We start from the raw sequence: 14140 nt of genomic DNA on the forward strand, positions 1-14140 counted from the left end.
CCTATGGAAGAAGGTCAGAGCAATGCAGTACGAGAAGGGTGTTACTTGCCATTGATGGCTTTGAAAATGGAGAAAGAGGGTCTCGAGTCAAGGAAACTGGAAGAGACAAGGAAATGGACAGGACACTGTGGATGCCATGATTTTAGCCCAGTAAGACCTGGGTCAGACATCGGTGAGCCAGAACCATGAGACAACACATTTACATTGTTTTAAAGCCTGGAGTTTGGAGTAACTTGCTACAGCAGCAATAGAAAACTAATACACTTGTGATACATGCTTCTTTTTGTTTCTGAGGATTCTATTCTGAATTCATGAGCTGACTGCTTCTAGAATGTTGTGTTGGAAAACTCACTGACACTCAAACCCAGACAGGGAAGAAAATGGATGTGGAAGAATAAGGATGCGCCCTAAATGAGTAAGTGTAACAAGACTACTTATGATTTCAATTGTATTTTCTGAGACCCCTCAGAGGAAGCTGTGATTTTAGTTTCAAGAAATGATATGACTTGGGGTGGTATTGCTGACATCGGTTTTATTTAGAAGTTAAAGGGAATGGCAAAATACTTTCACGTTAATGATTGAGCAAGTAGTCATACAAAATCCGAGTCCTAGTGCCTCTATTTTTGGTTAATATGTTTGTTTCACAGAAAACTAGGTAGACAACAGTGAAATCAATATCTTTAATGTTATTCAGGGGCCAGATTTTAAATCTGTGGGAGAAGTCTTGATCAAACACTTCCTTTTTGTTTCATTCTCTTTCATCAGGGAAGTTAGAGGTGGAAAAGACTCACTAGATCATAAATTAATGATCCCGTGTTAATGCAGATGTCCCCACTAATTAATAAAGGAAAGTAAAATGCGAAGCCTGAACATATCTGAATACCCTTCAGTCTGGGAGAAAGATTAAAAATTATTTTCCTCATACCTACATGAAATATGTTTGTGTTTTGCACAAAAAGTAGAGCTATCAAATCCTGACCCTAATGAAGTCTTTTTTTAAATTCTATTTTATTATGTTATGTTAATCATTATCCATTAAATGATTAGTTTTTGATGTAGTGTTCCATGATTCATTGTTTGCATATAACACCCAGTGCTCCATTCAGTAAGTGCCCTCTTTAATACCCATCACCAGGCTAACCCATCCCCCACCCCCATCCCTTCTAGAACCCTCAGTTTGTTTCTCAGAGTTATTAAGTCTTAACCTCAGTGATCCTTTTTAAACAGATTTTCTCCCCAACCAAGGGCCAGACAGAATTAGGCAACATCAAAGAAGTCGGAAGAGGTTCCCATGGTGTCAGGTCACTAGGCAGCATCCCCACATAGAGCCAGACACTGAAGTTACATCTAGTTTCCCAGTCCCCTTTGCTGGTACTCTGATTTCCTCCTCGGAGGCTCTGATACCCAGTGCATGGGAGCTGTAAGCCTAAGAAGAAATGCACCACTGGGAGGAGAGTATGATTTTACAAAATAGTACACTTAGAAATGGAAGCTAATAAGAATCGACACAAATGAATATGGAAACTGAATGCCTTGTGTGACCTAGTCCCAGAAATGATACACCATCATTTCTGTAATATATTGTTGGTTACCAACACCCCTACTTGTAAGAGGGGCCTATACAAGAGCGTGATACTAGGACGTGGGACTCATGGGGGGCCATTTTGGAGGCGGATTACCACATAGTAGATGGTTTTCCTTCAAAGACATTGATAAGGTTGGCCCTTTTAAATTCAAGTGACAGAAACACTTCCTTCAGAACTGGAAAGTTGACATAACTGTCTGCCCACATTCTCTTCTTCCAGAGCAGCAACACCCATAATGAAAGTATGAATCTCGAATGGAAAGACTGATATCATTAGTATGGAAAAAACGATCTGCCAAGTAAATCAGGTCTGTGAATAATCACCTCTATGTTCTGAGAGAGAGCCTTTCTTCTCTTTGCAAACAAGCGAACAGCAACAAAACAACTTCTGCCTGGGGTCCAACCAAATACTTCAAGACGTGATTTTTGGGAAGTCACTGCATTTGCATGGCTTAAGGCAGAATGTCAAATTCTCTTTCGCTTCCTTGACAGAGTCTCTTGGATTGTCTCTCTTCTTCATTACACAGGGTTAATGGATAATTCAAGGCTCTGACGCTGATAGAATTAACAATGTTATGTAGTAGTGGACACGATTGCAAAATCTTTGGCCAAGTCTTTGATATGAGCACATGCCAATGTCAAAAGCAGCAAGACACAATGGATATGTTGTGCCTCTTCATTTACCAAAGAAGTAAAACCAGGTGCGTTGTTGCCAAGCATAGCATGTGCTTCATCAGCTCAACAAATACCAAGATGTTGTGTCCAAGTCAGACCCTTGTTTGGCAAAAAACAAATAAATAAACAAATACTTCTAACAGTTTTGAAGATGTCAATGCTCTGTGAGGTTTCCAAAAGGCCCTCTCAAAATAGGAATTCTCTGATAGTATCAGAGCACATCTCCTGGACAAAAACCACAGACCAGATACATTGAAAGATGTCAATGACGGTCTTTAAGGGAAAAGGCTTTATGGCAATTCTTCCATGACCTTTTTCAAATGGTTAAAAGAAATGCTGATGATTCTGGAATGGACGAGTTTATCTGACAGAGATACTCTTTCAATATTCCTTCTCTGATCCAAATTAGAAGTCTCCTGAATGTTTTCCAGGACATGTGGCTTCACAGTTGTATATGGATTCTTTTCCTTAGGACTATTATAAGCAGCTTTGAGAGATGCATGAAAACAAAGTTTTTGTGTGGAAGCACAGTCACATTTTGGTAAGGTTCCAACCAGAAATATCTACCTTGCCTGATGTGTTGAGAGGATAGACAGTTTAATTGGATTTATATTTCCACGGGGCGGGTCTGTGTCACACAAGAACACTGCAGCTTTTGTATCCCCTGATGTTCAGAAGTAAAAGTAGAAACAAAGATACAGAGGACTTATCAATTGTTTCTTTTCTCTGACATTTTCTCCAGTTTAACCTGGGCCTATGTAAAAAGGCAGAGATACTGGGTTGTATTTATTTTCATTAATATCTATAAGAAACAGATCTTGGGGCCATATCGTGATGGTGATGATTTCGGCCTTACCTGACCTGTTATGATATCATCCCTTGCCACCCTGCACTCGTTAGAAGCAAAATGATACCATAATACCATGGTGGATATTAAAACTATTTTTTAAATGATAGCAATTATCAATACAACAGAAAGGCAAAACAAAGAAAAATAATATTCCCATAAGGCTCATCTGCAAATTCCATTATGGACCGAATGTTTGTGTCCCTCTAAAATTTATATGTTGAAACTCATCCCTTGATGTGATGTTGACTGGAGGGCCTTCGGGAGGTAAGTAAGAAATGGTTGAGGTCTCAAGGGTGAGGCCCTTGTAGATGACATCAGTGCCCTTGTAAGAGTCACAAGAGAGCTTCCGTCCTTCTCTGCCCTCCGCCCTGTGAGGACAAGAAGTTGACACTCTGCAACCCAGAAGCGGGCTCTCAACAAAACCCGACCACACTGAAACCCTGATCTCAGGCTTCTAGTCACCAGAACTGTGATAAATAACTCTCTGCTGTTTATAAGACCCCCAGTCTTGTAATAGCAGTCTAAATGACTGAGACAAATTCCCTAGGAAATCTTGCCATATTCACTTGGCTTCTTTTCCCTACTAGACTAAGCTGCTTGTGGGCAGGAGCTGTTCTTTAATTTCTTTGTCCCCAAAATGTAACAATATCACAAAATATAAACAAAATAGTTATTTCTTATGAAAGAGTTTACAGTAGGAATTACTATGCTTTGCATACTATCTATCTAAATCTCAGCGTGATTAATTAACAGTGCTGGCCCCATAGTGGGTGTTCATGAAAACTTTCTTGAAGAAATGAATGAACACATGCATGAGAAAAATAATGCATCCACATATCTCCACAATTAGCTGGGGAAGAGAGTGGCTTGCTAGAGATACTCCAACTTAACTGGCAGGCGATGTCCATGAGCACATCAAGCTCTCCTATCTCAAGAGTGATGGCCTTGGGATCAGGACCAGGGTTCAAATTCCATCTCTGCCACTTACTTGCTGGGAAATGGGTTTCCACTCATTAATTTACTCATTCATTCTATAAGCACTTGTTGCTTGTCTATTTATGTTCGGTCATGATGCTAGGAATGCTGCTAGGAACTCCTGTATACCATGACATGAATTTTACAAGATTACTATGAGAATTCAGTAAGGTTGAATGAAATAACACATGAAAGTACCTAGAACCTATCACAGTGCTTGAGTTGTAATAGGTGCTCAGTAAAATTTAAATGCGTGTTGAACAAGATCAGCCTGCTCCCTGTACCCTGAGCATGTTCACCAAGCAAACTCCTTCTTTTTTTAAAAACAATTTTATTTATTTATTTGAGAGAAAGAGAGAGAGCACAAGCAGGGGGGAATGGCAGAGGGAGAGGGAGAAGCAGACTCCCCGCTGAGCAGGGAGCCGGACACAGGACTTGATCCCAGGATGCTGAGATCACGACCTGAGCTGAAGGCAGACACTTAACTGACTGAGCCACCCAGGGGCCCCACCAAACAACCTTCTCATGCTAATTTAATTTCTCAAGAAAACTCCTGGACTCAAAATAAGAAGTTCTAATGAAGTACATGTTCTCATCTTTGGTGTAAATATGTGTCCATATAATTGGCTAGTGTTTCTCCCTGTCCTTCACTCTCCACCCCCCCAAACTTTAAAAATATATATATTAGCATTTGACTGTCCTCATCGAGCCCACATTGGAGGTGGACAAGGCCCTGTGATAGAATCAGTCTGGCCCATGAACTCAGGCTCTTTCATTCATTCAGCAGGAATGCTCTGAGCATCACCTGTGTGCCAACCTCTGGATGAGCTCTCAATAACTAGAGATGGAAAAAGCAGGGTCATGCCACCAGGGGCTCACGCTCTAAGAAGTACTTGCGTGGCAGCTTGGGGAGTCTGGCAGGTGCCTGCCTACTCACATCCTGCACGAACCCAACAAACAAAACTTGGCTCAGTGTGGGAGAGTGTGTGTATCTGCATGTGTTTTGACATCCATCCATCCATTAGCACGTCATGGAAGGTCCTAAACTTTATAAAAATTGCATTGTGGCAGGAAGTTGACTTGCCACAATGCAGTCACTGAGAAGTGGGTTTAGAACATGACACGTTGGAAGCTCCATCTGGTTGTCTGAGCTATAAAACTGTGTCATTGACTCTTTTGTTTAGCAAATGTGTTTCATTCATTCATCTGTTCATTCATTCACTTATTCAGCAACCGTTTGCTGAGAGCCTGCTGTATGCTGGAGATGGTTCTGGGTTCCAAGATTTCCCATCACTCCAATCCTTGCCTCAAACGTGCCACCTTCCATAATGAAGGCCAGCCCCTGGCCTGCGATTCCTCGCAACTTCTGTACTAAGGTCAGTATTAGCTTTGGGTAATTAAATTAAATGTAATCAAAGCTTAACATAGATGCAAAAAAGTGTACATAAAATTACATTATTACAACTGAATATACTCATGTAACCAGCCCCCAGATAAAAACTGAATGCCATCAGGCCCCCTCCCCGGAAACCCCATCCTCCAAACCTTGTCACACCCACCCTCCAAACATTGATAACTCCTATCCTGACCTGTAACAGTATACATTAGCTTTAGCTTTGACTGTTTTGTACTTTATATAAACAAGATCCTACAGTTTTTATCTTTAGGCATTTGTAAACTTCTGCCTGGATCGCTATATTTTATAAATTTTATGGGTTTTTTTTTTATTTTCAATGATGAGAATGTAACTTATGTAACTTCCTGGTAGAAAAAGCCAGAATCTAGAACAATATCTTGGACAGAATATATGAAACTGGGTGCTCCTCAGCCCCTCCAGTTCACGCAGGCTCATGGAGAAGTAGACTCAGGGCCTTAACCAGGAACTTGTCTGAGGATGGGGATCTAGATTTTTATTCTAGTCATCATTCCAGGTTGCTACTCTGTGTGTGTGTGTGTGTGTGTGTGTGTGTGTGTGTGTGTGTGTGTGTGAAATTTATCACAGCCTAATTTAAGCACTTCTGAAAGTGTGCATGAGAATAAAAAATAAGGTTTATTTTTTTTCCATCCTAATAGTATTAATGGACAGTTTTCTAGACTGGAGTTAACTTAATGCTGACATTTTGGGTTTATCTGAAACACTGTTCTGAGCCCTGGAGCTTCCTTCCAGTGACTTCCCTGATTGGCAAGAGAAGAGTGTCACAAGGTCCCATTAGTGATGGTATGGCAGGTGGTTTGTCTTCCCCTCCAACTTAGAAAACACCCAGCTGCCATAACCCTACTGATACTTACACCCACTGCCTATTCTTGTCTTCCTTTTTCTTTTCTTGTTTGTTTTTTGTGTTTTTGTTGTTGTTGTTGTTTTCTTCTTGACAGATTATCAGCATTAACTCTTACTAAAAGCCAAGAAGGTGCTTGGTCAAAAACCAATGTGCAACCCTACTGAAAATACCTTTCTATACAAGTCACTTTCATTGACAGCCTTCCCCGCCCTACTGTTTCGGGTCAGCACTGACCTCAGGACCCTAGCTAGCAAGGGAGTTGTTCTGAGAGATAAGGAAATACACCACTGAAATGTAGTTTTGTCATAGAGCCATTCGGGGAAACACTGACCTAGCAAATGGCCCCAGTGTATTCACTGTGGATGTCCATCTCCAAATAGCCCCAAACAAATTCTGTAAAGTCACAGCATGGCAAGCTGCTCAAAGGGCATCTGGGGAGTAGGAAGGCAGTGGTTGAAAAGTAAGAGAAGCCCAGCTGGCAGACGCCTGCGGCACAGGAAGCAAGCTCCAGGTTGTGGTGGGCAGAGCTCGGAGCTGTTGAGCTGGAAAGTCATATCCAAGATTTTCCGCTCCCTGCTTCAATACTGTTATTTTTACTGCTGCCAACTCAGTGTTAGACGCCGTACCTACCTTGGGACTGGCACCTCGTATTCTCGGTCATTAATCCATCTGCTGGCTCCCCATCGTCACACTAGCCTCCTAGAGGCGAGGCTTTGAGCCCGTCACTTCAAGGATCACAGGCTGCTTCAGACGCTCCCCTCCCCTCCTCCTACACACCGATCCTCTTTCTGTTATTTCCAAGGAGATACATCATAAGAAATGCTATTAAGCTCAACTGCCCCTCCCGCGTGCTGGTTCCTATTTTGCTGGCTGGTTCCTATTTGGATCTGGCCGTGGCTTTTCCACTCTCCCAGTGAGGTGGATGGAAGGGAGTGGGACACAGGGAGCCCAGGGACACATTCAGAAACACCTTGTCTTCTCATTTGCTTTTGTTGTGAGGGTGGAGGTCAGTGCCAAAGAGTGACCTGCCCATCTTCCTTAGTTGCCATGGCAGTGACGAACAGAGTCTCCAGTTGGACACAAGGGTTTTCTACAGTTTAAACAAAGACAATGGGGAAATATGTTTTCTTGACCCTTTGCAGGAAATCCTGCCCAACGCACACAAGAATGAAGCATTTCCTGGACCGTCATTGCTCAGATCTAGCACTCAGGGTGGGCTTTGTCTCTCTACATTGTCTCTGACTAAGAAAACCTGAAAGTCATTGCCCATGTCTGAAGGGGCTAGTGTTCAACAAAAACCCCAACATAAACTAGCTGGGTCTTTGGGATCTAAAAAAAAGTGACAGGTATGTTTCAAAATAGACTAAAAGAAGAGAGAGCTATACATTTGACCCTAGCACTGCCCATTTTCCCTGCTTAGTTTTTGGCTTCTTACAAAGTCTCTATCTTCAAGAGCAACAGAGTAAGAGACTGGTCGGAAAGAGAAGAAAGATCTCGTGGCATTACAAATGATTGCTTAATATCTTTCTCCTAAAAGCCATGGTCTCTAAAGCCAAAATGCAAGCTACAGTTTCCTTTCCTGGGTGCTAGTGGAAGTCACAAGAATAGGTAACACACAGGTGTCCTGCTCTGCTCTGGTCCTCTCGCACGGTGACCTATCAGAGCAGCGCTGGTCTCTTTTCATAAAAATAATGAGAGAAACATCTGTCTCTCTGCTACTCTCTTTTCCAGGCAAATGACACTTTAAGATTCTCACTTTGGACTTGTAAGTGCTCCCCACCCCCACCAGCCAAAGCAGCTTCTGTGTGAACCACTTCTCCCTCTTTCTTTGAATCTGTTGCTCGCTTTTCTTGACTGCTACTTTTAGATAGTTGAAAATCAAAGACCACAACAAAACACACGCACGTCTCTGACACTGTAGGATTAAAAACAACGACAACAACAACAGGTGAAAAATACAGGGGAATCAATTGTTACACGTGTGCCGATAATCCTTCCTTCCTTTTTAAAAAATAAAGTAGGAGAGACAGTGTTTTAGAAATGTTTGTTCCCTAAAATACTGCAGAAGTTTGAAAATTATGGAGTGAAGTAGATCACCAATGGAATAATGTTAAGACTGGTGCTCTCTTGAAAAATGTTTCTACAGCTGATGTCAAAGAAATTACTGCCTATGATTTCTTCCAGGCGTTTTATGGGTTTGGGCCTCACATTTAGATCTTTAATCCATTTTTAGTTTATTTTGTGTACAGCGTAAGAAAGTGATCCAGCTTCAGTTTTTTGCATGTTGCTGTCCAGTTTTCCCAACACTATTTGTTGAAGAGACTGTCTTTTTCTCCGGCGTATATTCTTGCCTCCTTTGTCATAGATTAATTGACTATAAATGCATGGGTGTATTTCTGGGCTTTCTATTCTGTTCTACTGATCCATGTGTCTATTTTGTGCCAGCACCATACTGTTTTGATTACTACAGCTTTGTAGTGGATCTTGAAATCTGGGATTGTGATACCTCCAGCTTTGTTCTTCTTTTTCAAGAATGCTTTGGCTATTCATATAAATTTTAGGATTATTTGTTCTGGCAAGGAAACAAAAGCAAAATGAAAGTGTTGGGACTCCACCAAAATAAAAAGCTTCTGCACAGCGAAGGAAACCATGAACAGAACAAAAAGGCAACTTACCAAATGGGAGAAGATATTTGCAAATGATATATCTGATAAAGGATTAGTATCCAAAATATATAAAGAACTTAGTCAGCACTAAGAAAAGAAATAATCCAATTGAAAAATGGGCAGAGGACATGGGTGGACATTTTTCCAAAAAAGACAGCCAGATGGCCAACAGAGACGTGAAAAGATGCTCAACATCACTCATTATCAGGGAAGTGCAAATCAAAACCACAATGAAATATCACCTCACACCTGTCAGAATGGCTAAAATCAACAACACAAGAAACAAGTGTTGGTGAGCATATGGAGAAAAAGGAACCCTTGTTCATGGTTGGTGGGAATGCAAACTGGTGCAGCCATGGTGGAAAACAGTACCATGGTTCCTCAAAAAATTAAAAATAGAAATACTTCATGATCCAATCATCTCACTTCTGGGTATTTACCCCCCCATAAATATATCTAAAAACACCTAGTTTGAAAAGATATATGCACCCTATATTTATTGCAGCATTATTTATAATAGCCAAGATATGGAAGCAACCCAAGTGTCCATCCATAGATGAATGGATAAAGAAGGTGTATATATATATATATATATATATATATATATATATATATATATATACACAATGGAATATTATAATCCCACCATGATCTGGGGCCCACCTGCTTCCCTTTGGCTCTCTCTTCTGGGATGCAAATGCTTGCAACAAAGCTGCCATAATGGGAGGAAGCCCAAGCCACACGGAGATGCCACGTGGAGATGACACGGCCAGTGGCTGAGGTCCCAGCTCTTTTCAAATGGACCCAAGATTTACTCAGATATGGTAAGATCTGCAGACACAAAAATGAGTCATAAAGGAAGAGGTTTTTATATTCACAGATCCCTATAAACAAGAGGCATGACATACCACACAGAACAACGTGAAGAAGCACCAGGGTCAGTCAGGAGGCAGAAGGATGGAGAACATGCAGACAAGAGTCTTTATGGTAGTTTCCATAGGGAGGAACAGGTGAGGCAGGGCAAGCAAGCGTAGGATTGGCTAGCTGGAACAATTTCAGCGGGCTCTGGGGCCTAGGGACTGTCCCTAGTTGTCTGGTACCTGGCCCTGGGTGATGAAGGAGGAGGAATAGTGGCCTGAGTGTGGGAGCCCAAAAAGGAGATAGTTGACGTGTGGGCTCTGGAAAGTCATTTGCTATCTTTTGAAATTAGCTAGTCCTGGGAGGGCCAGTCCAGGGTCAGCAAGGCCCGGATGTCAAAGCCCCAGATTACAAAGGCATGTTCAGGGGTGGCTCAGTTGTTTGAACATCTGACGCTTGCTTTCAGCTCAGGTCCTGATCTCAGGGTTGTGGGATTGAGCCCCGCATCAGGCTCCATGCTCAGCACACAGTCTGCTTGGGTTTCTCTCTCTCCCTCTGCCTCTCCTCCAAGAGCTCTCTCACCCTCTCTAAAATAAATAAATAAATCTTTGGGCGGGGGGAAAGACATGTTTAATATACCAGTTGACAGCCAGCATCAACCACCAGACACGTGTGGAGGCCTTTGAGGTGTCTCCCACCCATGTCACTGTTGTCTGGTTATATCAGCCCGGGAGACGCTGAGTGAGAGTGTCTACCAGACCCCCAGTCAGCCCCCTGACACATGGAAGACCATCATCATCATGATAATCATCACCATTGATTGTTGTGGATGTTTTATGCCCCTAATGAGTGTTCAATGACCAGAACACCCTCTGTTTAAGGAATTGACATTATTTTTTAAAAGATTGTATTTATTTATTTATTTATTTATTTATTTATTTAAGAGAGAGAGAATAGGGGAAGGAGCAGAGGGAGAGGGAAAAACAGACTCCTTGTTGAGCAGGGAGCCTGATGCGGAGCTCAATCTCACACCCTGAGATCACGACCTGGATCAAAACCAAGAGTCAGACACTTTAACCAACTGAGCCACCCAAGTGCCCTCATGGAATTGACATTATTGCATAAATCATTTTTACGTATCATGCTTATTCGTTAAACATTGAAGAGAATCATAGGTACATGGCTAATGTTATACATTCTCGCATGTAAGACATTCTCTCATATAAGAAGTTCTTTGAGGGGCGCCTGGGTGGCTCAGTCATTAAGCATCTGCCTTCGGCTCAGCTCATGATCCCAGGGTCCTGGGATCAAGCCCCGCATCGAGCTCTGCATCGGGCTCCCTGCTCAGCGGGAAGCCTGCTTCTCCCTTTGCCCCTGCTAGTGTTCCCTCTCTCGCTGTGTCTCTCTCTGTCAAATAAATAAATAAAATCTTGAAGAAAAAAAAGAAGTTCTTTGAAAAGCATAATTACGACATTTCCCAAGTGGCTTAAACACATAGATTGTCTTTCAGCCATAGCTTCTATTTTGAAGCAAATTACTCTCATCAGTTACTATGTATATACAAATAAAGATGTTCATTTTAATTATGTTCATCTTAGCTAAGGACCATTGAATATGAGAACATGTCTGCTTGACAACCCTAAAATTATGGAGCAAAAGCTTTGCTTGGGCTGCTACCTGTAGGCATTAATTCCCAGATGCCCAAGAGGCTACTCTAGCCTCTTTGGGAAAGCAGCACAGGAGTGCAAGATTTCTACCTGGTCTCGCTGAGGGATTGGTGAGGCTGCACTCTATACCTAATCAAATACTGATGCATTATCACAAAGAGCAGTCTCTGTGGCTCTGGGACCCACCCATCAGGCTGTTTCTGCTACTGGTGAAGCCGCTAGTTGCACAGAGACCTGAGCCTGGAAGCAAGATGGCTCAGCTCACCACCCAAGAAGAAGGTTCATTCCTTGGACTCATGCTCATATGTACCATGGCTATGACCTAGCAGGTCTTCGGAGGGTATCCACGCAAGGGGTGCTAATGACCCTCAAACATTTCTCCCGAAGCAGGAAGTGAAGCCCCTCCTTGAAAAGGGGGAAGGGGAAACCACATATTTCCTTCTGTCCTCCTCTAAACATCTCCGGATAAAAGGATGTTAGACCAGATGTGGAGCTGTAGAGGACCCTGGGCCCCCTTCCTGTTCCTCTGTCTCCCCTCTTTCCAGGTTTCTGCCCCTCACCCCCGGTGCCCCTATCCTAATCTTGTTGTCAATCAGATTTCTCATTTAAAAGGGAACTCTCGATTTCACCTTAGCCTCCGAGACCCGAAGTTGAGATGCTGAAAGATTGGGAAAAGGACAAGTGAGAGATGGGGACTTGGGGGTTCAGGAACTGTGCCTAGAACCTCTTCAAACCAGATTAGACTGGCTCTTGCCAGTTCAGGGTGCTGTGAAGCCAACCTGCTCTGTGGGATGACCTCCACGAGAAGTCCCAATTCCACCTGCAACATGTTAGAAGACAATCTGGGGAAATGGAACATGAAGAAATTTCAGGAAACAATTTTGAAATCAGAGGGTAAAACAATGATTTTTTAAATCCTAGGATTCTGACATTAGCATTTTAATAAGTTCTTATGCACACATTTTCAAAACAAAACCTGAAATTATCAGTGAAGCCATAAAAGAAAGTTCTCTGGAGGCAAAGTAAGATTTCTTTCAAGTGGATCTAAATGGCTTTGAAAGACATTTTGAGGTTCTGCATCGTCTTGTATTCCCAGTTCCTAGCTACATACATAGTGGGTGCTCATCATTGAGCCAGAGGGAGAAAAAGACATGGGATCTTTGAAGAGCAGAGAAGTAACTTACACACTCAATCAAACAGACCAAGGATGGTTGATACTGCTTTTAACACCAAATACTGGGATGAAGAACGATTTGAGACAAGATCTATACTACTAATTAAATTGACAGCAGCAACCAATTGTGCCTGAATATGGCTGCGCTGTGATCAACAATGCCCCCCTCCCACACACACACACATACACACAACATCCTGCCAAGTGAATAATCTTCTCTTTAATTCAATTAAGCTGTTTAGAAATTGCTGTTGTTAGATACAGGGGCTGGTTCTAGAAGGCTCCATGGCTCAATTAGATATACTCTGTGCTGATATAGGTTAGGATTTGGGTTGCAGGCAAGCAAAGAGTTTTGATGACTACTTAAGTTGCTTCTTGTCTTTTAATTTATGATTTCAGCATTTGCTACCTGTACATAAATTTAGGAATTTTTCTTTCATGCTATTACTGCTATTCATTATGAGTCTATAACTCACCACAGGCTAAAATGCAATCTTTGGAGCCATGATTTGCATCTATATTAAATGCAAATATAAGCATATCTAAATGTATTCACAAAGAATTCATTTAAATAGTCAATAGCACTATTGAAAAACCTGGTCTATAAATGCAGGCAAAAGTCACTGAATATAAATGTGTCCAGTCAGCTAAATGAATGCATAGTGAAACATGGTCCAGCATAAGTGTCCTAAAACCCAACACTTTCAAAAAAAGGAAAAAAGGGAATGAATAAATACAAAGACCTGAACCATACAATGTCTCCCAGGCTCATCTATATTAGGATTTGAAATTGCCATTTAATTACTTATATACCATGAGCATCTTTAAAAGAGGGAAGGGTATTTCAGAAACTTTTAATAAAAGCATAGGTACAACAATGCCCCAAACCACCAACAAAGGGTTGAAGGGAAAAAAAAAAAAAACCACATAACAATAGCTGAGAGGAGGGGGAAGATTAGGTCAAGACATCCTGTCAAGGAAAAATACACCAACCAAGGACAGAGCTTGGCTCTCAGTTTCCTGGCAGGCGGGGCATACATGGTATTTAATGATGTTGAGCTATTTCAAGTGACCAAAAGAAAAATAGCAGTACACCATTCTTTCACCAAGTATTTATTGAGCACCCAAAACAATGGTGAACAAGTCAAAGTGTTCCTCCTCACTGCTATACAATTTCAAAGCTTCCATCGGACTTGCCAATCAAGTATGGCAAAGAGTCCTTCCAAGGCGGCTGAAATACACAAATAATGTAACAAAATGCTTCGTGGGTCCTCAGATGGTAAGAGCTCGTTTCCTCCTTTGAAGGGTAGAAAATCCACAGCTGAGGAACTTAAGATCTTGTAGGAAAAATAGGTTTATTGGGACAAGGGTCACAGATTAAGTGTAGGAAAGCTTTGTACATATTTTTCTA

The 14140-nt window shown here is 41.8% G+C and overlaps 1 long non-coding RNA gene across 1 annotated transcript; it reads left to right on the forward strand.

Annotated features, from left to right (window-relative positions):
• The first annotated feature begins 357 nt into the window (after positions 1–357).
• Positions 358–5455, forward strand: LOC113933651. The gene is made up of 3 exons (XR_003523413.1): positions 358–415; positions 1806–1893; positions 5316–5455. It is a non-coding gene; the product is annotated as an uncharacterized LOC113933651 (long non-coding RNA).
• Positions 5456–14140: the final 8685 nt, after the last annotated feature.

This window comes from Zalophus californianus, chromosome 10 (assembly GCF_009762305.2).
Source record: "Zalophus californianus isolate mZalCal1 chromosome 10, mZalCal1.pri.v2, whole genome shotgun sequence".
In the NCBI taxonomy this organism is placed as follows: domain Eukaryota; kingdom Metazoa; phylum Chordata; class Mammalia; order Carnivora; family Otariidae; genus Zalophus; species Zalophus californianus.